This window comes from Eumetopias jubatus, unplaced genomic scaffold (assembly GCF_037043125.1).
Source record: "Eumetopias jubatus isolate StellerSeaLion01/CBP00866 unplaced genomic scaffold, mEumJub1_p1.0 scaffold_9, whole genome shotgun sequence".
NCBI lineage: Eukaryota > Metazoa > Chordata > Mammalia > Carnivora > Otariidae > Eumetopias > Eumetopias jubatus.
The window spans coordinates 74,058,099-74,080,534 of record NW_028274815.1 but is presented as its reverse complement, the minus strand read 5'-3'; the positions used below and the strand labels follow the sequence as shown (position 1 = coordinate 74,080,534).

The 22,436-nt window shown below is 47.1% G+C and overlaps 1 protein-coding gene across 3 annotated transcripts in view; it reads left to right on the top strand.

Annotated features, from left to right (window-relative positions):
- The window catches only part of PRKCE (protein kinase C epsilon), a 474,741-nt gene that overhangs the window by 198,534 nt on the left and 253,771 nt on the right, over positions 1-22,436 (top strand). The gene's annotated exons all lie outside the window — the stretch shown is intronic.

Sequence of the window (22,436 nt, the reverse complement as noted above, 5' to 3'; positions counted from 1 at the left end):
AGATAGTTGTCCTGCTTTCCTCCCACATGTGTAATAAATCTGGAGAGAGAAGAGTTGAAAAGACTTTAAAAATTGTCAAGCACTGAATATGCCTAAGAGATTTGTTGCTTTTCCTCTTGCCACAGTGAGGCCTTGGAGTAAGGTAATATTGTAATTAGTAATCGTAAATAAAATATCGTAAATAAAAATAGAGGAGACCCAGTTAAATTTGAAATTTAGCTAAACTACAAATAACTTTTTAAATTTTTTAGTGTAAATATGTCCCATGCAATGTTTGGGACATATATATACTAAACGCTTATTTGTATTTTATGTAGCAACCCTGTTTGGCTCCCCTTTCCCCACTGCAGCCCAAAGTAGGTGGAGGCCCTGAGTTTTTCGTTTGTGGCTGTGCACCCATGGGGCTACCATTTTTGGGGGGTTTTTTTCTGTTAACCATTGCTTTGACTTGAGACCAGGATAACAGAGGGAGTTGGAGAGTTTGCTTTTAAAATTCAGTGAAGGAATATCCGTTAATTTAGATCTTCTTTGATTTCTTTCATCAGAGGTTTACAATTTTCCTCCTATAGATCATGTACATATTTTGTTAGATTTAGATCTCTTTGTACCTGAAGGATTTTTATGGGGGGCGGTGCTAATGTGTTTTTAACTTCAAATTCCTATTGTTCATGGCTAGTATATAGGAAAGCAGTTGCTTGTATTATGCAACCTGTTCTAATGGCTTATGAGTTCCAGAGTGTCTTGTCAATCATTTGGGATCAGCAGTTCCCTGAGGGTGGAGTTGGGTGTAGAAGGAGGAATGAACAGGTAGAGAACAGGGGATTTTTAGGGCAGTGAACTATTTTGTGTACAGTAATAATGGACACCTGTCATTATATATTTGTCAAAACCAATAGAATATAACAATACAGAGTGACTCCTAAAGTAAACTGTGGAGGCTAATGTATCAATATTGGTTCATCAGTTGTAACAAATGTACCACATTAATACAAGATGTAAATCATAGAAGAAACTGTTTCTGGGGTCAGGGAATGTTTCAGAACTTTCTACTTGCTGTTCAATTTTTCTATAATCCTAAAACTGCTCTAAAATCTATTTTAAAAATGAGAGAGGGCTTTGGTGAAACGAAGATGGCCAGGGTTGGCACGTTTTGAGTCTCAGCTGAAAGGGTGACCTGCCTCATGATTTGATCGTGTGATGAACCTGGGTTTCTTTAGTTTTTTTCTTGGTGTGTAAGCTAAACATGTCTTTTTTTTTTTTTTCCTCCGTGTCTTTCAGGACTTGAGTGGATTTATAAGGTGCTAGCTAGCCTGTGTTTCTAGAATAAGAATGAAAAAGAGATTCCAGTAATGGTTACAGCATTCATAAAATAAAATACCACCTTAGAATCCATGTCACAAGGAGAGTGGTTAGGAAAGGCTAGGAGTGGAAGCCTCCATTTCCCCATCTGGAAATGGGGATGATAATTCTGTCTCTCCTCAGGCTGTGGTAATTAAATGAGGCAAAGGGCATCAAGTGCTGGGCACCATGTGAGGGCTCAGTGATTAGGAAGACATTGGATCTTTTTTTTAAAGATTTTTATTTATTTGACAGAGAGAGAGAGCACAAGTAGGCAGAGTGGTAGGGAGAGGGAGAAGCAGGCTCCCCGCCGAGCAGGGAGGCTGATGCGGGGCTCAATCCCAGGACCCCGGGATCATGACCTGAGCCGAAGGCAGACACTTAACCAGCTGAGCCACCCAGGCACCCCTGACACTGGGTCTTTGAAAAGAGTAAACCCAGAGGACCAAGGGCACTTAGGAGGAACAGGCTTCCCAGAAGATGGTGAGTGAATGTCCTTTGCCCAGATGTGTCCGCAAACAGTGGAGCCCCGTTGTCGGGGACATTGTGGAAGGGACTTCTCAGAGTAGAGTGCCCCAGGGGCTCCCAAATGCTTCTTGTCTTCAGAGATTCTGGGCGGTCCTATTCCTCTCAGAGGTACTGTCATTAGATGTGGAATGAGAAAGCTGACCTCTCATGAACCGTGGAGATGAGGAGAGACCTTCTCTGCCCCACGTCCTGCCCCTAGAGAGGATCTCATTTTCGAATGGCTCTGGCTTTGAGAGTATTTTATGCCCTCCCTGCTGGGGACAAATGGAAGGTCTAGCAGGTTCACACACAAGCCTGCAGCTGGGGCCCAGGATCTGTGTCTGAAGTTGCATTTAAATGGGTAAAACCCTCTACCTGTTGGAGATTAAATGCTTTGAGACCCGTCGTTTCCAGCACTAAGGAAAAAATATAAATAATTGCTCTGTTGCTTTAAACTTCTCTTGATAGAAATTAAAGCTTGTTTTCTCAGCAGCAGGGTGATTTTAAAAACATTTTCTGAGGAGTAGTTGGGTTTGTTTTTTTCCCTGAGTCCTTGAGAGCAGGTGATTTAGAAGCATCTCTATAGGAGATTAAATGGAATTCAGGTAAACAGCTGAAGGGTTTACATCGGATTAAGTTTTTTAAAAAGCCATCCTAGGGGGTATTTTCCTTTGCAGAGATGAGGGTGCAAAGCAGTGGCTTTGGAAGCCGGATCAGTGGTGAGGAGCAGACTTCTCTGTAGTCCCCTCCCAAGACAGTGCCCCAAGGATGGGGACGGGCCTTTTTCATGCCTGCTAGAATTGTCCCCGTAGGCACTGAGATGTTTGCTGTCTGGGTCTGGTGACCAAGTGGAGAAGGAGCAACCAGGGGATGTTGGACCAGCTTGACCAGTGATCCACAGAACTCCACAAATGTATTGAGCACCTACCTCGTGCCAGGCACTGTAGTAGACACTGGGGCTACAATGTGGACAAACATGAAAATCTCTGTCCTTGTGATGCTTTCATTCTGGTGGGGGAGTCAGACCACAAACACAGTAAGTGATAGTTTATTACCTAACTGTAACTGCTAAGGAGAAAAAAAGTGAAGAAAGGGGGATATGGCTTTTAGGGGGTGGGGCACCCTGAGATGTTAGGGGACTGGGGAGACCTTTGAATACAGTCCTGAAGGAAGCAAGGGAATGAGCTATGCAGGAATGGAAGAAGAACATTCTGGGCAGAGAGAGCAGCAAGTGAAAGGCCCTGCATGGAAGGAAGCCAGTGTGCCTGGAACAGAGAGAAGGAAGAAGCAAAGGGTCCGAAGCAAGGTCAGAGGGCAGTGGGGAGCTGGCTTATGCATGGCTTTGCTCTGAAGTAAGATGGGGGCCCCTGGAAGGTTCTGAGCAGAGGAGAGGGGATCTGGGTTTTAATGGGATCATCCTGGCTACTGTGTAACAGTGGACAGTGGAGGAGCAAAGGCAGAACCAGAGGCCTAGTAGGAGCCCCTGCCATGAGTCAGGCCAGCAGCAGGATGGTGGTGGCCTCCATCAGGGTGGTGGGGTTGATAAGGAATGGGATTTTGGATACATTTGAGCAGGTGAGTTAAGAATTTCACTGATATGTTGGAAGTTGTGAGATGAAGGGAGAAATTAAGGATGATCCCAAGAGTTTTGGTCTGAGCCACTATACAGATGGAGTTGTCATTAACGGATATGGGAGAGACTGAGAGAGATGGGGGGTATTTTGGAGCTCCACTTTGGCCTTGCTTAATTTGAGATGTTTGGGAGATGTTGAGGGCAGATGTCAAGTAGGCCGCAGGATGTATGTATATCTCTGGTGTTCAGGGGAGAGGTCCGGGCTGGAGATGTGAACTGAGCAGTCTTGAGTAGGTAGGTAGTCTATAGAACTGTAAGTCTGGCAGAGAGCATGACACCTGGGAGCTGGAAGGGTCCTTAGTGGCTGCCTGGTTCAAACTTGTCATCTCCTTGTGCTCGCTTTGGCAGCACATATACAAACTTGTCATCTTCTAAAGGGAAACTCCATGACCTAGAAGTAAAGGGTTATATCTTGAGTTAGTTGGAAAATCTGGATTGGAACCCAAGTCTGCTAAGACCTACCACATTGTGAACCTTTCTGAATCTTAACCCTTCCCTCTGTATAGAACAGGGCAAAAATCCCCTCGTCATAGCTCTTTTGGGAGGGTAGGTGAAATAGTGGTGTGGGGTGCCTAGGAGAGGAGCTGGCGCTAAAGAGACTATCAACAAATGTTCTATCAAATCATGCCACCCTGTAGGGAACTTCCTACTTAAGACTCCAGACTTGCCCCAACCTTCCATCTTTCAAGCTCCTCCTTCTAGGTGGGACCTGTAGGGTGGTTCCTTCTCTCTGGGTCTCCTCCCTTCCCTGCCTTTTCTGGGGGTAGGATTAGATCATCAAGGGGCTAGATCCCAAGTTGCTGGATGGGCTACCCTGTAGGGCTTTAAGCTCCAGAGGGCTCCATTCCTGCTGGTGATGAAAAGAGGAGACTGGGGGGGCTTCTGTGATTACCTTGCCCTGACCTTGTACCTGTTCTCCCACCTGCCACCCTACTATCTTCAAGGCTGGATGAGGGAAGAGGCTTCTCAGCCTACAGTGGGCTGTCAGCTCTCCAGTAGGCCCTCCCTACAGTTGGACAGAGCCTCACAGAGCTGGTTTTCCAGTGTCACTTGCCTCTGAGCCAATTGCCCCCGCTTTCGGGGGCCCCCTTCTCCTTCTTACTCTCTGATATGGGGCCTCAGAAGAGTCACATGACCACAAGATGTGTCCAGCATCTAGCTAAGGTGCCCCACTTGTTTTATTAAAGTATCACTTAAGGAACCCTTGCCATTGGGTTCTAAATTCCTGGTGATTAAATGCAGCTGGTGGCTTGTCTTTCCAACAAGCTGCATCCCACTGTGTATGGGGCGGGGGAGGGGGATTCCTGCTTTCTGCTCGCTGCTGGCACTGGATCTCCTAGATTTCAGAATATGCCACTGAACAGATGGCACCTGGGGATATTGGGGATTTAAGTGCCTCATTCTATCTGTCTGGTTCTGGCTTGTTTTAATTTGGGGGTATAGCTTATGTCTATTTGGCCTTGTTGCAAGCAGGTGAGAGTGTCCTGTATTTCTTACTTCGGTGGGAGGAAATATATACATACATAGATATAGGAATTCGTTATGAAATAGGTATGCGCATATGTGTGTGCCTATAAATATAGATTGAAAACCCCAAACAGGTGCACCTGATCTCCACAGGTCCCCTTAGAAGCTGCAAGATTGCACATTTGGCTGGTGTGGACATGAGGGACTCAGGTGCACAGGCCGTGGGCAGCTCTTCCAGGTGAGACCCAGTGCAGAAATGGTACAGCAGAGTCTGAGAGGAAAGGGCAACCAAATGCAGATTTTCTAGTCCATTCATAGAGAAAGCCGTCCATTGGAGGCCAAGGCATAGCCAGCAATGTTTGTGGTAAAAAACTCCCAGTCCACCTACTCTCTGTCTTGGTTAGCTTCTTCATCTGTTGCCTGGGGTCCTGATGATTTAAAGCTTGCTAATTCAATGCTCACAACTCTATTGAAGACTCTTCAAGTTGGGGACCAGTTCTAGGGGCCACATGCTAAGGAGGATGTTGGCACACCACAGCCCAGCTCTGGAGGGAACCAGGAGAGGGGTCCAGAGGCTCTGAGGAAGGAAGCTTGAGGGAAGAGACACCTGGCACATAACAAGCCCTCAAGGGAGCCATCTCCAAGGGAAGGGTGGTTATATAGAGGAGGGATTCATTTTGTTCTGCATAGATTAGGAAAATAAAGAGCAGTGGGGTACGATGCAAGGTAAAGGTTTGCCCACAGTTAACCTGGCTGCTTTGTGAAATAATGAGCTTGCATCCCCCACATGTTCATATAGATGTCAGCTAACGTGCCTACAAGGAGTCTAGTAAATGCCTGGGAGCTTGGACTTAATGAGTTTTCAAAGTCCTCGTGACATAATATCTCTTCCTAGTTAAAAGTGCTGAATCTTTTGTATTTCCCACCATGCTAGGCAGATACTCAGTCCTCATAAAATGCTAAATAAATGTTAATAGTCCAGTGGGCAGATTTTAGAATTTCAAAATTAAGCCAGTTTCTGAGGAGTTTGGTAACCGTGGTGGGAATAATCTTCTATGGGGGCTTGAAAATCCACTTTCGCTTCCCAGATTTTGGTCCCTCCATCTGGGGAGTGGGAAATAAGCCATACTTCCCTGTACATCGCTGAGTATGAGGGGTAGTAAAGAAAAAACAAACAAAAAAGCCAGTGGCCCTGAAATCAACAGTGGTCTAACTGGTCTCCCTACTTTCAATTCCTCTCTTATTTCATCTTTCACAGTCATGCCTGAATGGTTTTAAATGCACTGCTCATCAAATTACTCTCTAGCTTAAAATCCTTCAGCAGTCTCCTGTCACCTGCAACATGCAAATCTACATTCCTTTATCAGAATACAAGCCCTCCACCATCTGGCCCTTGTGTTTCTTCACAGGTCACCTTCAGCTTATTCTCACCTCAGCATTCATACTCGAGCCACATTATTTCCCAGATGGACCAAGTTGCTCTTAGACACACTAGCTTTTTTATTATTTGTGCATTAAGTCCATCGTATTGCAACTTGAGTTCCTAGATTGTGTCTTCTGTGCTTCTTCCAATAGTTTTCAACCATTTAGGATAAATTCTATGATTGTTTTCTGGCCTGCCTCTGTGTGGTGTGGCCAACCCTACCCCTCCAGGCTCAATTTAGGCCATATTTTCCCTTCATCTCTATACCTCACCACACTGACCTTCTATCATTTCTGCCTTCCTACAGCTGGGCCTTTGCAGATGTCATTATTTCTACCTAGAAAACTGTTCTTGGTCAGGTCAACAGCTTCTGATTCTTTGTCATACCTTGTCTCTTGTGACTAGCATACTGCAGGATTTTTAAAAATCCAGTCTCACAATCCTTGTCTTTTAACTAGAATATCTATATCTACTTACATTTAATGTAATTGCTGATGTATTTGGGTTTAAACCTAACATTTTTATTCTTTCTTCATCTACCCTTCTGTTTCTTTTTCTCTCCTTTCTTGAATTTTTAATTTTTAATGTATTATTTCTTTTTTACCATTTTCTCCATTTACTAGCCTGGAAAATGTCCTCTTTCTACTCTTTTAGTATAATCTTGAAATTACCACGTAAACATATTGATGCCTACTTTTCAAATTTTAAAGTTTAATCAAACTTTACCCTCTTTTCAGATAATACAAGGATCTTAAAATAACTACATTTATTTTCCCCATGCTCAATCTTACATGCTGTTGATGCTGAAAATTTTAATTATATTAAAGGAAACCCTATAAAACATTATAATTCTTGTTTTATGCAGCCAGTATTTTTGTTGGTAGTGCCACCTATTTACCACTTTCTTTGCCCTTTGTTCTTTCTTGCACTTCAAACCTACCATTTAAGATACTTCTGCCCAAAGCACATCCTTTATAAGTTTCCTTACAATTCACATTTCAGTATGCTGATGGCAAACAGTCTTAGTTTTGCTTAAAAATATTTTTCATCACCTTTATTCTTGAATGATTTTGTTGGTATAGAATTCTAGATATGGAGTTATTTTCTTTCAGCATATTAAAGGTATCATTCCACTGTCTTGCATTGTTCTCATTGAGAAGTCCCCTGTCAGTCACTCTTTTGAAGGTAATATGTTTTTTGGCTTTTTTTTCAGGATCCCTTTAAGATTTCTGTCCTTATCTTTGGTGGTGTACATTTTAATAGTGATGTGTCTAGGATTGACTTTTTATTTTTCTTTCTTAGGATCGAATTGGGTTTTAAATTTATATGTTGATACCCTTTGAAAGTTCTGGAAAATTATCAGCCTTTATCTCTTCAGATATTCCTTCTACCTTATTCCCTTTTCTCTTTCTGAGATCTTGATTACATGACACCTCATTTTCTCTCTTTACATCTTCTATCCTCTTTTCTGTATTTTCCATCTTTTTTGTCTTTTCATGATATACTCTGGATAATTTTACCTGATTTCTCAAGTTTTTCTTCAACTTTATCTAAGTTGATATTAAACTTTTGAGCTTTAAATTTTTGGTACTATATTAATTTCTAGAATTTCTATTTGGTTCTTTATCTTAAATCTTCTAGGTCACTAGTTTTCCTGTACCTGGCACATAATTTCCAAGTGGTCTTCTTAAAATCTTTTCACATTGTAAGCATGCTTTATAGTTCCAATACTCGAAGCTTTTGTACTTCTGTTCTTACCATGTTTTTTTGTTTTTTTGTTTTTTTGTTTTTCAGCTAGTTCTTACAGTGCCTTGTTTCCTGGTGGACTCGGTTATCTTTGGTTCATTGTGCTGATTTGTATTTGGGACCTCTTATGAAGGTGCCTTCCTCTAGTGTTTGTTTCTGCTTATTGCCTGGCATTCAGAGCCAACTTGAGCCAAGTTTAGGGTTTGAGTCTCTTGTCTTATTCCATCCAGATCCAGGTTGCTATTTCTGTCTTAGTCTATTTGGGCTGCTCTAACAAAATACCATAGATTGAGTGGCTTATAAACAACAGAAATTTTTCCGAATTGGCAAATACCCTCAGGGCAAAAGTGGCTTCCTGGTTTCCTATTTTTTCTCAATTTCCCTATCTAATCTATATTTTGATGCTTTAAAGAAGAATTTTATCTGGCATTTGTTTTATCTGGTTGTTATTTTTAGTGATACAGTTGGCTCACATAACCTAGTAACCATTACCAGAAACTGGAGATCTCCCTTTGATGTCACTTCTCCTGGCAGAGAATTGGCAAAGCCGAGTCTTAACTAGGTCTCCTCCATGTACACTTTCATAGCCCTGTCTTTATCTTCATGACCTTTATCTCCATTAACAATTTTATACTTATTTTTATGATTAAAAAACCTGCCTGGATGGCTGTGTGAGGGCAGAGAGTGCATGTGCGTCCGCACTAGCACAATGGCTAGTTCATAGTGGGTGCACCATAAATACCTGGTCTCTAGAAAAATGAACGTAGTGGAGTATTTGTTGGTATGTAGGTACTGGCTAGATGCAAAGGAATCTGGGGGTTTGAATCCAGTTCTCTCAAGATGCATAATTTGTCACATTTTCATAGATCAGTGAGAACTAGATATTAACAGCTCAGAACAGCTGTTTCAAGATTTCTGGGTGCATTTGCCTTCAGGGACGGCAGCTGGTATCTGAATGTGCCTACCTTCTCCTGCTCTAGGCACTATCTGCCAGGAGAAGCTGAACCACAGAATTAAGGCAACCCATATATAGAACAGGCTGTGTTTTAATTTTGTCCTGTACACACTGAAAAACAGACGGTGAGGTACATGTGCAATCTAGGTGTACATAGTTAAAAATCTCTAGGTGTACACATTTTCAACTGACAGAACTTCTGGGCCTCGTTACTATATTTTGATAATGTGTAAGGCTGATAAGCTGTAAGTGCCCAAGTCAGAAGTGTATGAATACAGCTATTACTATTACTGCAATTTAAGTTTGGGGATTCACAGTTCTTAGTAGGTCCTCAGTAAATGTGCATTAAATAATTTTGGTCAATAACAGCCAACTCTTACATCATGTTTACTACATCCCAAGATGTGGAGCCCGACGTGGGACTCGATCTCACGACCCTGAGATCATGAGCTGAGCCCAAACCAAGAGTCAGATGCCTAACTGACTGAACCACCCAGGTGGCCCTTAAGTGGCTTTTCTGAAGTTACCCAGGGCCGTGTGCTACTGTGCACATTAGCCAGAGACTAAGAAGCTCGGTGGTAAGTTGAGGACCTCGGGAGCTTTGTGCATCATTATGCCATAGGCTCTGTAGAGGCCTTTTCCTGACTTCCATTGGATTTTTGAGTTCTTTCCAAAATAAGGTGTCAGGTCTGGCTGGCTAAGGGGAAAGGCGTTTCTGTGGAAAGAAAGAAAACCAAACATAAGTAAAAAAAAAAAATTTTTTTTTTTTTTAAGTTGAAAGATAAAATTGCTACCTTAGAGTGGTTCCTCCTCTTTGGTGACTTGTCTCACCTACTTCCTTCACATTTCATGGGGATGGAATTAATCCTATATGGAGAGCAGGTCCCAGATTTCAGGGTGGGGACACGTCTGCGTAGAAGCTGTGAAGGGACACCCATGAGGGAATGCGACACCCTTGCCCTGGTGGTCTCAGGCACACAGCAGTCTGAGGCTGTGTGATGCTTGGCGGTTTCTTCACTGGATGGGTTACTCTGCGGGGTTGGATGGTCCTACAGCTGCTGAGATTGAAGACTAGAAAGATGACTTAGGGCTTGGCGTTCAACAACTCAGGAAAAACGATGTTTGGGGAAATTTCATTGCAGGATAAAAAGGCATGGATTGCCTCCCCCCACGTGCCTTTCCTCACCTCACTACTGGGTGGGCATTTTTCTTTTCCTGAATTACCCTGAAAACTGGCCTTGTTCTCAGGGACTCGCTGCCCGCCCCCCACCCCCCACCCCCCACCCCCCCGCCCCGGGACCCGCCCCAAATGGCGGAGCAGGATTAAGAGGCAAATGAACGGAAAGAGCCTGCCTTGTGAGTTAGAATTCAAGATCCCACCTGCCCCTTTGGGCCTGCCCCGAACTCTTCTTTTTAAATCTTCCCGTGGCACCTCTGAGTTTGCTGCTTCCGGGGTAGCTCTGGCTTCTGTCATCAGCCCTGGTGGGACAGACCCGTGTGGAGGAAGGCGGGCTCCATTCAGCAGGACTTGGAAGTTGTTAATAATGCTGGCCACTACTCGGAAACATAAAGGCTTGCCATTTGTTCATCTGGCTGAGCTGGGCGGAAACCACAAGCCACAGCAGTGTGTGACGATGACCAGTCACTGCGAAACTATTTGGCTATCTGGGCCTTAAATCTTAGCGGGTAAAATAATAACAATAATAATAATCCTCACCTATTCACATTCCTGTCTTAGTCCTCTCTTTAGGTATTCACCCTCACTGCTGCAGCCAGCCATTGTGCCTGGTCATTGTGTGCGTTCACTGCATTTCAAGCCTGCCATTTGGGGGCTACCCTAAGAGATTGCCCATGAGTAGAGCCAAATATGGCTTTTGAGTTTGTAGAGATTAACTGGACATTGAATTTGCATTGATTTGAAAGCTGCAGAGCAATTGCAGGGCGTTTCAGAGAGGACTTTGAGGGCCTTGTAGGGGGGCGGCTCTTGGCTGGCCCCAGGGTGTGGTGAGTGCCCCAGGCCCATGACATGCTCCCAAGCTGTGGCCGGTGGCTAATGCCCTGAGGGAGCCAGGCCTCAAGTATGGAAGGCACCTGGGCTGAGCTCCCTCTGTGTTAGGGTCTCTCAGCATTTGCCTTTCTGGTTGACTCCTCCCCCTCGCTCCCCTGTATGAGGTTTTGCTTTTCTTGGGCGGAAGGAGTTACATTTATACTGTATTCACGCATTTACAGCTCTTCTCCTGAACAGGCTGAAAGGGAGCCCGTACAACTGCGGAGCCTCTTTCCCACCCCTGCACCGATGGTGTCAGTCAGTACCTTGGGAAGGAGCAGTTCTCCCTCCCTGTCCTCCTGTGGGGAGGGCAGGCTGGGCTGGCATATCCATTCCTGCACGACCACAGTGGGTACCGGAGGTGGGGGCTTAGCAGGCAGGGGAGCCGCTGGGAGACCATCCCTTCTCCCTAGCGTCTCCTGGAGAGAGAGATGCCTAGGCTCCGACTTTGGGGAAAGGTCCTGGGAATCTCTCCTTGGACGTTGCTTCCCTAATTAACTGTCAAGGTTCTGCAGAGCTGAGGTTTATTTTTTTCCTTTCCGCAGAGCAGCTTGGAATCTGTGAGCCTGCTCGAGGCCTCTTGGGGCACAGAGCTGGTTTTCGGCAAATGCCTTGAGAATGGGTGGCTCTGTGGATGGCTTATCGGCCCTTGTCTCTGCCGTGCACTTTCTAGGACACCTGTTTTTGCAAATCAAGGCTGTTGTGAACATCTTGGGGCCTGAAACCAGCCCAGTTTTGGTGGAGGGGACAGCCTGGAGAGACGCTGGGAATAGCAGCCGGGAAGTGGACTGAGAGGGTTTCTGGGTTCAAGTGCTGTCTGCCACTGGGCAAGTGACTTGACCTCTCTGAGTTCAGTTTCCTCTTCAGTAAAATCAGATACTACTTATTCATTTGTTGAAAGGATGCCTATGATAACATCTTCCTCTTTATTAATGGGTGGACCAAGACCCAGAAGTGACCTGCCCGATGTTCCCAGAGGGAAAACCGGATAGCGGTGATGAAGGAGGCCTGGGCTCAAGTCCAGGTTCCCCCGCTGCGGCCCCTGTGGCTCCGGGCAGGACATTTGGCCTTCAGCACCTCCATTTCTTTATAGGTAAAACAGGAGCAGTCCCTGTCTCTGGAGTGTCTTGTCTTGATGGCTGTGGCAGTGTTACAGGAATAAAGGGAGTCCGTGTGTGCCCGATAAACCAATGGAATGGTACAGCCGCCGAGCATTGCGCCTTTACAAGCGTCCTGCTGATGGAGCAGGGCTGACACTGAGCCTTCGGGGGTCCTGGCCTGTAGGCTCTTAAATGGATTCTGAAACACGTGCTCATGGTTGGTTTTTCTAATTATAAGGGCATACTCTGGGTAAAAATTCAGCTAGGGCAGAAGGGTATACAGTGGAGAGGGGAAGGCACCCCTGCCCCAGTCAGCTTTGTTCTCCAGAGAGGACTTGTGTTTCCTTCTCCTTATAACCTTCCAGAAACTGGGCACATGGACACAGATGTGAACTGTCTAAGTTTGCAAGCTGCATCTAATCTCTTATAGATGGGCTTGGATCTTTTTTTTTTTTTTTTTTTCCACCAAGAGCCCAAATGTTGAAAACCCCACTCATTCCCAGTGTTCCGGTTATTAGAAGCAGTGCCGTAATGAGCAGAGATCTACTTCTATCTTGGTACCCCTAGATTTAAAAAAAAAATATGCTGAAAGCAGTGCTTAGCAGCTCAACACTTTCAGAATTATCTCCTTTGCATTTGGCAGAAAGGATCTCTCCTCAAAAAGAATTATGTTGTTAATACTGTGGTTTTCCACTGCTCCACCCAGTTAAATTTAATCACGCCATGTGACTTCCAAATAAAATGGTGTGTGTGTCTGGAGGGAAGGACCTGACAAAGCTTCCCTTTTTTTAGATCCGAGAGAATACAGCAAAGCTCTCTTCAGGCAGCCCTGTTTTCAGGGCCCTTCTGCTCAGAACATTTATATTTGCAGCTAACTCTTCAGTGTCCTTGGAGGAAGCTGTTGCCATTCACTGGATTGCCGAAGGTGGCTGTCTGTATTTTAAAACATTGTCTTCCTACACACAAAACAAACCTGGCCAACTTCATTTCAAAAAGCAGTTCATCTCCATGAATTCCTTTATCTCTTTGATTGCATTTGACCTGCCTGGCTCTTTGGGCAGTACACAATCCTACCTTACCCAGATTTCTTTGCCTGTCATTGACCCCCTATGGGGTTTAGTTCTCTGGTTCAAGCAAACACTTCAGACCTAAAGTGAATCTTCATCCTCAAGTGAATCTTTTAGGGTTAGGGCAACCCCGATGATCTCATTTTGTAGTGTGAAATATTTTCTCTTACGGTTAAAAAAAAAAAAAATCCACAGATTTGCGGGGTTTTAGTGCTTTGATTTTTATGTTGATATTTTTCCAAAAGGTTATGTATAAGACCAGTTAAAAAGCTAAATCTTATTTTAAATGCACTAGAGAGGCTAAAAGGAATCCTGTCGAGGTATGTGTTTTGTTTTGTTTTAATGAAGGCTCTTTGGTAATGTAAGTGCAAGAATCTGGTGTGGAGAGAATGTTGGGCCCACCCCTCTTGAGGGCCTGGAGCCTTTCCTCAGGACTCTCTGGTCAGTGACCTCCCCGTCACTCCCCGCCTCTCTTTCCAGAGGCCTGCCTGGGCCTCTTGCTGCCGACCCAGCTCTTGCTGGCAGGTCTGACCCTTACTTGTGCTGGGCCCATGGGTTCTGGGCTCCACATGCTGGCTGACTTCTGTTCTGGGTCCTGGAATGCATGGTGAGTTGATTGCAGAACAGTCCTTAGCCCAGGGAACTCTGGCTGCATGATTCTCTGTCCCCTCCTGTCACTTGTCCCAGTTCCTAACCCGCTGCCCCTCTACCCACTGAGAACGCTGAGCCACTTCGTCTTGGTCTGGCCACGGCCTGCTGTCCTGCCTGTTAGACTGTTTCTTCCTGAGAGCCCCTTGGCTGGCCTGTGGCTGTGTGTTCTCTTCGAGTAGCACTTTGAGATTGTGTCAAGAGGATTTGCTTCGAGGGGTCATGGCATTTTAAGGTTAGCCCTGAAACAAACCTGCCATATTGATTTCCTGTTGTGTCAAAAACTGAAGAAACAGGAATGATGCTTGCTTAAAAACAAACAACAATAACCACAACAAAACCCCGGAACTGTGAAGGTAGAGGAAATATCGCAGTCATCGTGTGGGATGGCACAAAAAGACAAGGGGCATGAAAACAATAACCCTGCAATGGGTCTTGATAGCACTGTTGAAATGAGCTGATTTTAAAAAAACAAAAAACAAAAAACAAACTTACCAGTGTTTGGCTATAATCTACAGGAAGCGTTGCACTTCAGTGCTCTGATTTTTTTTTTTTAATGAGGCTCATGAAACTTTGTCTCTAAATGCCAATGTGCTGAAAATTAGGAGTATTAAAGATTTAGCAAGCATATTTAAAAGTATGGAAAAAAGGTTCTTTTCTTGATTATGACTTCTGGATCCTAATACTAATATTAATTAGTAGTAACAAATGCCATCCTTTAATAAGAATACTCTCTCCCCACCCCTTGCACAAAGACCTTTCAGGTCTACCCTTCCTTCCTATCTCCCTATGGGGTGGAGGGTACCATTGTCCCCACTGGGCAGAATAGGGGTCTACAACTCACTGAGTCTAAATGGCATGGGTTGCAATTAGAACCCAGGTATATTGCTCTTTCCTGTAAACTCTGCTGCCTGAGCTTTACGTGGTTTCTACAACTGGTGGCATCTAACTATAGGTGCTACTCCAAAGGGGTTTTGGCGTCGTGACTCGCTCAGGAGGCAGGCATCTGGTTGACCTGACCCACGATGCATGCTTGGTGGCAGGAGGCGAGCTTTGCAGGTTTTCAGAATTTTGCCTCCAGTCAGCCATATGGGAGGCTTTCTACCTGGATGGAATGTAGACAGTGACTATTTAGAATCCCATGGCCATGAAGGTGAGACTGAGAGGCTGGATCATCCTTGCTGACAGGCAGACTGGATTGGAGTGTTGACCAAGGTTCAGCTGCAGGAAGCAGAATCCACTGTAGCAAACTCAGGGAGCAAACTCAGGGAGGATTTATTGCAGGGAATGAAATGGCTTGAATTGTGAAGAGTTCTGAAGACACTGTTCGCTAGGTGGAAAGTTCAGGAAGGAGTGTCCCAAGGGCCCGCTAAGGAGCTGGACCACCAAGGAAGCTGCTGCCTCCTCTACGGTGATGAAGGAGCTTCTCCAGGACCACGCTGGGACTGCCGTGCTTGAGAGGCTGGCTTGATCAAAACCAGGCGACACTGCTCTGATCTGCACCTGCACACGGGGGGTGTCCTGGTCCTGCCTCCTCACACCTATACAGCTGGCACCTGCACGCTGAAACCTCGGCTAACGCCATCGTAAAAGAACCGACTGCCTCCTGGACTTTGCTTGCTGAGGAAGGAGCAGCAACCGAGAAGTATGGTCTTTGCCTCACTTTTGCTTTCCAGATTTCCCAGAAAGTACATATGAATGGCCACACTGAACTCCCATCTGGAACCTTAGCTGTAAGAAATCTGGGAGATGTGGTTCTAGCTTTCCATCCTCTGCTGGACAGGTGGGCACACGAGGAGGAGGGTAGCATGTGTGTTGAAAACCAATCCTTCATATCCCTCATGCTTGATGATCAGTAGAAACAGTAGACCTTGATTCTTCAGAGTCCGCTGACAAGGACAGAATGGAGATTATAGCCATTATGATCTGGATTAGGGAATGGTCGTGAATCTTTTGGGGTTGTGTGTTGATCACTCCAGATAACAGGCAGCAAAGAGACGTGGCAAAGGCTACAGGTCTGTCCTCTGGCTTCTGCTCAGCTTCTCTGGGACTGAGAAGCTGTAGCTGCAATATCCCAAGGGGGAGTTCTAGAGAACTCTAATCTCCCTGGATGCTATTAGGGGAGACAACACATTACAGGCCCTAATTGCAGTCTTTACTCGTGTGTGTGCGGACCTCTCTTCGATGACAATACCGAATGCAAGGGTTCCCCAAACGTGGTCACAGGAAAGCCCTCCTTTTAAAAGATGTAGTAGTGTTTCCCCACGCATGTAGAAATACCGTTTCAAAGAGGAGCTGACCTTTTCAGTAGCCTCGAACAGGAACATTTACCATCAAAATGATTTTCCTAAAGGAGGGATGGTGCTCTGCCCTTCAAGGACAAGCAGAAAGGAGAACTTCACCTGTCTGGTAAAAGGAGCCTGTGTGGACAGAGGTGATTCTCCTAGGCACCCAGATGGCCTGAGAGCCCTCCCTAGGGGCCTCTCAGGAGGTAGCCCTCTGATCACCGGGAGAAGTTACAACAATAACAACGTGTTCATCAGTTGTAGGCCACGTCTCCTGTGTGCTGCTGTTACTGAAGCAGGCGGTGGTGTAGGGAGGGAATTGCATTTGGATCAAGGAAAATAAGGGCAGCAGGTGAGGGAGCTCAGAGTCTCCAGTGAGTGTCCTGGGTAGAGGAGGGGGTGGTGGGGATGTGAATGCAGGAGACCTCCATGAGGGACAGCCGCAGCTGAGGGCAGGCCAAGGCAGAGCCCTGCTTATAAAAGTGCGCAGCCCGGGTGGCCCAGAGCCCAGAGATGGTGATGAGAGTCGGACCAGCAGTAGACGTGGTCGGTAAGCACCTTCTCAAAATCTGGTGATGCAGAAGAGGGTAAGAGAGGAACCCCTCCAGAGATGAACTTCTCTCTTAGAGTTCATCTTTCACTGGTTTTCATTTTCTGCCTTAACTTTCTTAAGCCAGTCCTCTTTGAAGTTTCTGTTGAAGCCTTGAAACAGCACACCGGCTTTTTGCAAAGTCTGCGCATGCACCTCTGTTTCTGAGCACGAGGTGGGCTCCCATGGGAAGTCAGACATGCCTTAAGTAGATTTATATGCAGATTGCCCAGGAGAGGGGAAATGGGATTTACAGGATTTGATTAGTTTGGTGAAAGGTGGAAGTTATGTCTGTACAGTGGTGGGCATGTTTCTGACTCCCCACATTGTTATGTGTTCTGATTTCTGAACCCGAGGTCACGGGGTGGACACCAGTTTCCTGTGTATACAGGGCCATATCCCAGTGTCTGTCGCTCCTCCAGTCCCCCAAAGGAGCGGAATGGGGCAGGGAGCCGCGTGTCGCCAGCCCTTCTCCCTTCTGGGCTCTTTGGGCTCAAAACCCTCCATGCTGATTCCCTTCCTGAAGCACCCCACCCCACCCCACCCCCGTAAGCTCTTGAATAAATGGAGGTTTTGCGTTATTACTAAAGCCAAGCTTTTCCTAAAGAGCTGGAGCTTGCTGCTTACTATCTGTCCTGAGCAATTACTTATCCCACAGTCACTGGAGATTTCTATCCCCATTCAGGCTTAGCCCGCCAAGGACAGTCATTTAATTTTGAGATCGTTTCATCTTTTAAAGTGTGTATGGTGGAAAATTTCAATATTTAAAGAGGAAGAGTAAAGTGCACCCGCGTGTGCCTGTTTTGAGCTTGCGTTCCCCACTCATGCACGGCCGGTCTTGTTTAAACTACTTGTACCCATTTCTTCCTTGCCCTGGACGATTTTGAAGCAAAAATCATCAATTTATTGTTATGTTACTCTACTAGCTGCCTTCTTTCTCAACCTTTTTTTTTCCCCTCTGTGTTTTTACAAGATTTTCTCAACATGGTAGCGCTGAGGACTTTGAACTCCCATGAGAGGCTTTTCAGGTTTTGCCCTGAATGAATAAATGAAACTCAAACCCCTCTGTAGGTATATCTGGAGTGCCTGCCCTGCCCAGAGCGCTCCCAGTGTGGGAGTGGGTCAGGTTTCGCCGGGCGGCGGGGCCGCGGGGGGGTGGGGGCAGGTAGTGAGGCCACAGACGTGGGTTTAAGAGAAGACGTGGGCTCTCTCCCTGCTGTGGCTGTAGCCCGGTCAGTCCATGGGACACTTGCTGATACAAGTGAGCATGAGCATCTGTGTTCACACAAACTAGAGGGGTTCAGCGGGAGGAGAGGCTGTGCTGTCTGGGTGTTTGGGGATAAGGGCTTTGACGAGGGGCACAGAGCATGGATTGGAATTGATATCTTTATCAGTGTGATTCCGACTAAAGGAATTTTTGGGGGGCTGTTGAGTGAGTAAAGAAGCTCCAGGCTGGAGCATGGCTGGAGAACCACAGTCTGCCAGACCACAGGAAGCTCAGCCCGAGTGGAACCACAGAAGCTCTCTGGCTTGGTCACGGCCCCCCGGATGCTGGCTGTCACTGCCGGATGCTTCCTCTGGGATTGAATCCTCATCTGTCCCTGTGTCCTTGTCACCCCCTCGAGGCTCAAAGTCCAGTTGGGAGGCCACACATCTGAACAGCGACTGCCAAGGGGAAGGGGGAGAGGACAGTCGGGCTCCTCCAGTTTCTCTAGAAGACACAGGCTCTGCCTTACATCAAGAAGCATGTGATGGGCAGGGGGTTCTTCTCCGGTAGAAAAGGGTGTAGATGCTAAGTCTGCAAAAACAAAAGTGTCCACTCTGAACAGCCCTGTCCTCTTGGGTGGTCCCCCCCGCCGCCACTGTTCTCAGCACCAGCATAATATCTGTTTTCCTTAAGCCATTTGCATTCGGTGCTCCTGTATTTCTGTTCCCATGGCAACTGCCAGAGCCCAGGTGCCCCTCACCGTCAGGTGCCTCAGAGCGTCTCCCGTGCAGGTTGCTGTTTCTAGTGGCTCCCGCCTACAGGCCTCGTACCCGGTGCCCCTGCTGCTCCCACCCCCCCAAAGCATGGGAGCTCGAAAACTCTTTGCTCTCCTCCTGTTGCCTGGATGATAAAGGCTGACTCCTTACGTCGGCACTGCCTTCCACAGTTGACATCTGGCCTCCATTTGCAGCCTTTTCCATGATTCCAGAAAGTCTCTTCCCTGGCCGAGCAGGTCCCCAAATATACCCTGTGCCTTCCTGGCTCCATGCTTTGTTCATTGATCTGTTGTCCGGAAGGCCTTCCCCACTGCTCCCTGCCCAAGAAAAACCCTATTCCGCTCAGGTTCTGCACAGCTCCCCAGAGAGAGAGGCGACTGCTTGCGTTCAGCTCCTGTGGTGCATGTGTGCATTGCTCACGGGGCCCTGTCGTGTCTCCCATCTGTCCACATAGACCGACCAACTCCTTGGACAGCATGCCGTATGGGTCTTTGTATTTCTGTCACATGCCAGCACCACGCTGAACACGTGGGAGCCTGCTAGATTTTTGATGCTTTGTTTTTTCAAAGAAGGAGTGAAGAAGGGAAACAATTAGAAACAGAGAAGGTCAGATATAAAGTGCAGAGGTAGAAATGCATGGTCCTAAGTTGAGGTCGGGCAGGCTGGAGTGGAAGGTGAGTGGGGGGAAGATGGAGTGGTTAGGTATTTGCTCTGGTTGTGGTATACACTTCGGTTGTATGCTCCCAGGGATTCTTCGAGTGCCTACCTGGTTTAAAAAAAGCTGCTCCGGAGGTGGCCTAGAGTCCAGCAGCAAGGCTTTCTGGAGACTTAAGCATGATATTGTATAAATAGAGGCAAGAGTGGCATGTGCTTAAGCAACATTGGCTGCTTAATGGCACATGGATTTGCCAGCACACACTGATGGCAAAAGGATTGTCCTGACTGTTTGCACCAGCCTGGAACTTGGAGATGCATCATTGTGCGCTTTGCAGCAGGAGAGCTCAGCGATGTATAAGTGTCGCTAATGCACCCTCCACTCCCCCAAACCCCCTCAGCCCAGGCTCGCTGGTGACAGATGACTTCTCAGGGGCAGCATCTCCAGGCATTCGGGAAATCACCGTGACTCAGCCCAGGCCTCCTGCCCACTTTCCCATCAGCCTTGTTGAGCTGTTCAGAGAAGTGTTGAAAGGGGCCCCCAGCTGGGCCTGACTGTTCGCATCCGTCAGAAAACCCTGAGGGCCATGTCCACAGCAAAGTTCAAGTAGGGAAGAGCGAGAGGGAAAAGTTGGGGCACCGAGATCGTGATCGGCTGGGCAGTGGGAAAAAAAGCGGTGACCTGTGCCTCCTGAGGCTTTGGAGAGTGGGCGACGGAAGGGAAGGCCCATGAGCATAACCGCTATCCGGTGCGGTCAGTGCGTTGTGGACTCAGAGGAGAGTCCATCAGGATCAGCCTCTGTCTCGTTCCTCACAGCCTGGCTCCTGTCTCTCTGCTCGGGGTGTCCCCAAAAGCCCACCACTTCCTGCCTCAGGGGCCACTCCCATTTGGATGCTCATTCATCCCTCCGCAAACACTCCCTTGAATCGTGGGTCCTCTTTGCACCTAACAGGCAGGCCGGAGCTCTGAGCCGGGAACTGGTTTGTTGTGTGTGTGCCCTCGGGCGCGGAGCCCTGTGGGAGCCCACTGGCAGGGGCTTGGGCTCTAGGGCCACAGCGCTGCCTCTCTGCTTCCGGGTGAAGGACTTCTAACTTCAGCCAGTTCCTGTGTAGAAAGGATACAAATGTATCTCAGATTTAAGAGGTGGCGTGTGTGAGGCCCCCTACATACAGTAGGCACTCAGCAGCACAGACTGTCCAAATGAGCACCCACCCCTCCCATACCCTGCAGCCCAGACATGTTACCACACAGGATCCGTACACTGAGGCTAATAGTTGTTCCATAGACACGTGTCTGTTGATGGATGGTGATGGGAGTTTTCATGATCGCAGTTTTTGAAGGTTTCTTTTAGAGCTGACTTCAGCCTTCCAGCATTCAGATCTAGAACCGCTGGGGGGAGCCTGGAACTTGTCTTACTCAGAAGGCTTCAGGAAGTAGGTTGTTTGATAAAGGAAGATTAAGGGAACTAATTACTTTGCTGAGCAGTGAATATCTGGTTAATGCCAGGTAGAGACCTCTCAAGAGAGGAAGTTAAGCATTCAGTAAAGGGAACAATAAAAATTAATAGGGTAAACTTAAGAGGAAAAACAGATGGAATGCCTGAGAGTTAGAGTGATCTGTGGTAACACGGAGGAATCTTCTGAAGGTGAGGCAGCCTGGCAGGGTGGCGGGAGGCCAGCTTTCTGCACCTTCCTCAGTGTGTGAGCTGGTGTCCTTAGCCCCGGGATGGGGTTGGTGCCAGTTCGCAGAGTAGACATGAGGACAGGATTTGTCCGTGCACGTGAGACACTTCCCAAGCTGCCTGGCTCACAGTGGGGAGACGTGACCACGTCCCCCTAAAGGGGAAAAAAACCTGACCGTTTTCAAAGTGAGCTCAATCATCATCTCCTTGCTTCTGCTCTTTCCTGTTAAGCTTGGGAACTTTGGCATACAGAGGTGCATGTTGAGGGCATTAAGTTTTAAGGGTTTGGCCGCCTGGTGAGAAGAATGTCTGCCGAGAAATAAAATTGTTGCAGGACAAATGGTGTGGATTGGGTATCTTTTCGCAAATTGATTTCTGTTCGGCTTTGTTTTCACTCATGGTCACGCTACAGGGGATAGGTGTGTTCCTCTGGAACGCATGCTGCTGCGGCAACCCTAGCTCCCAGCAGCGCGGAGCCCAATGCTGGCGATACTCACTTTGGGGCATTTCCAGAAGAAAGTGGGACTTTCTCCTAGAGCTTCTGTGCAGTGTGAGGAGGCCCGGCTGTCTCCGGGTGTTCCGATGGCATTCGACTGACCTCAGACTGTGTGGGCAAATGGTGCATGGGACCCAGAAAGACAGTCATATGGTGATTTTACGAAGAGTCACTGTGGGACACGAGGAAAGCCCAATTCATTCTTTACTTCTTCAGTTTGGTTAGGGGAAGAATGCTTTTCTAAGTTTATGCAAAGTGGTCATGTTTTATTCATCATTTGGTAGAAGTCACTCTTAAGGCATGCAGGGTGGATGATGTAAGCTTTTCCATCTCAGCTGAGTCAGATCTTACGGAGCCTTTATGCTCTTTTAGGGGCTGGGGAACCCAAGTGGAGGAGGGCGTGCTTACCATCCCAGTGTGTTAGGAAACTAGGAGTTGTCTTGGCAAGATGAGAATCAGCACAGGGGTATAGAAGTGCTGTGGGTGCAGACGATGGAACCACTAAGATAGAAAGGTGGCATGGGCAAGGGGTTCCAGAAGAGCTGGTGTTTGTGCTGTGGCTGAGGCTCGTTGCGTGAATGTGTGTCCACAAGGAAGGCCTCAGGTGTAGAAGAGCCCTTGATGGAGAGTCCCAGCACTTTAGGCTGGCCGTCCTGGACATGTCTGAGCTGGGGCAGGGCGCCATACCTTGCCCGGTGCCTGGCTCTGTTCCCTCTGCCAAACCACACTTGCCAGTTGGTTAAATGGTTGTAGTCCTCCCCACCCTGTCCATTGGTGGTCTGCACAGGCTGCAAGGGAAGGAATTTGAAAGTCCTG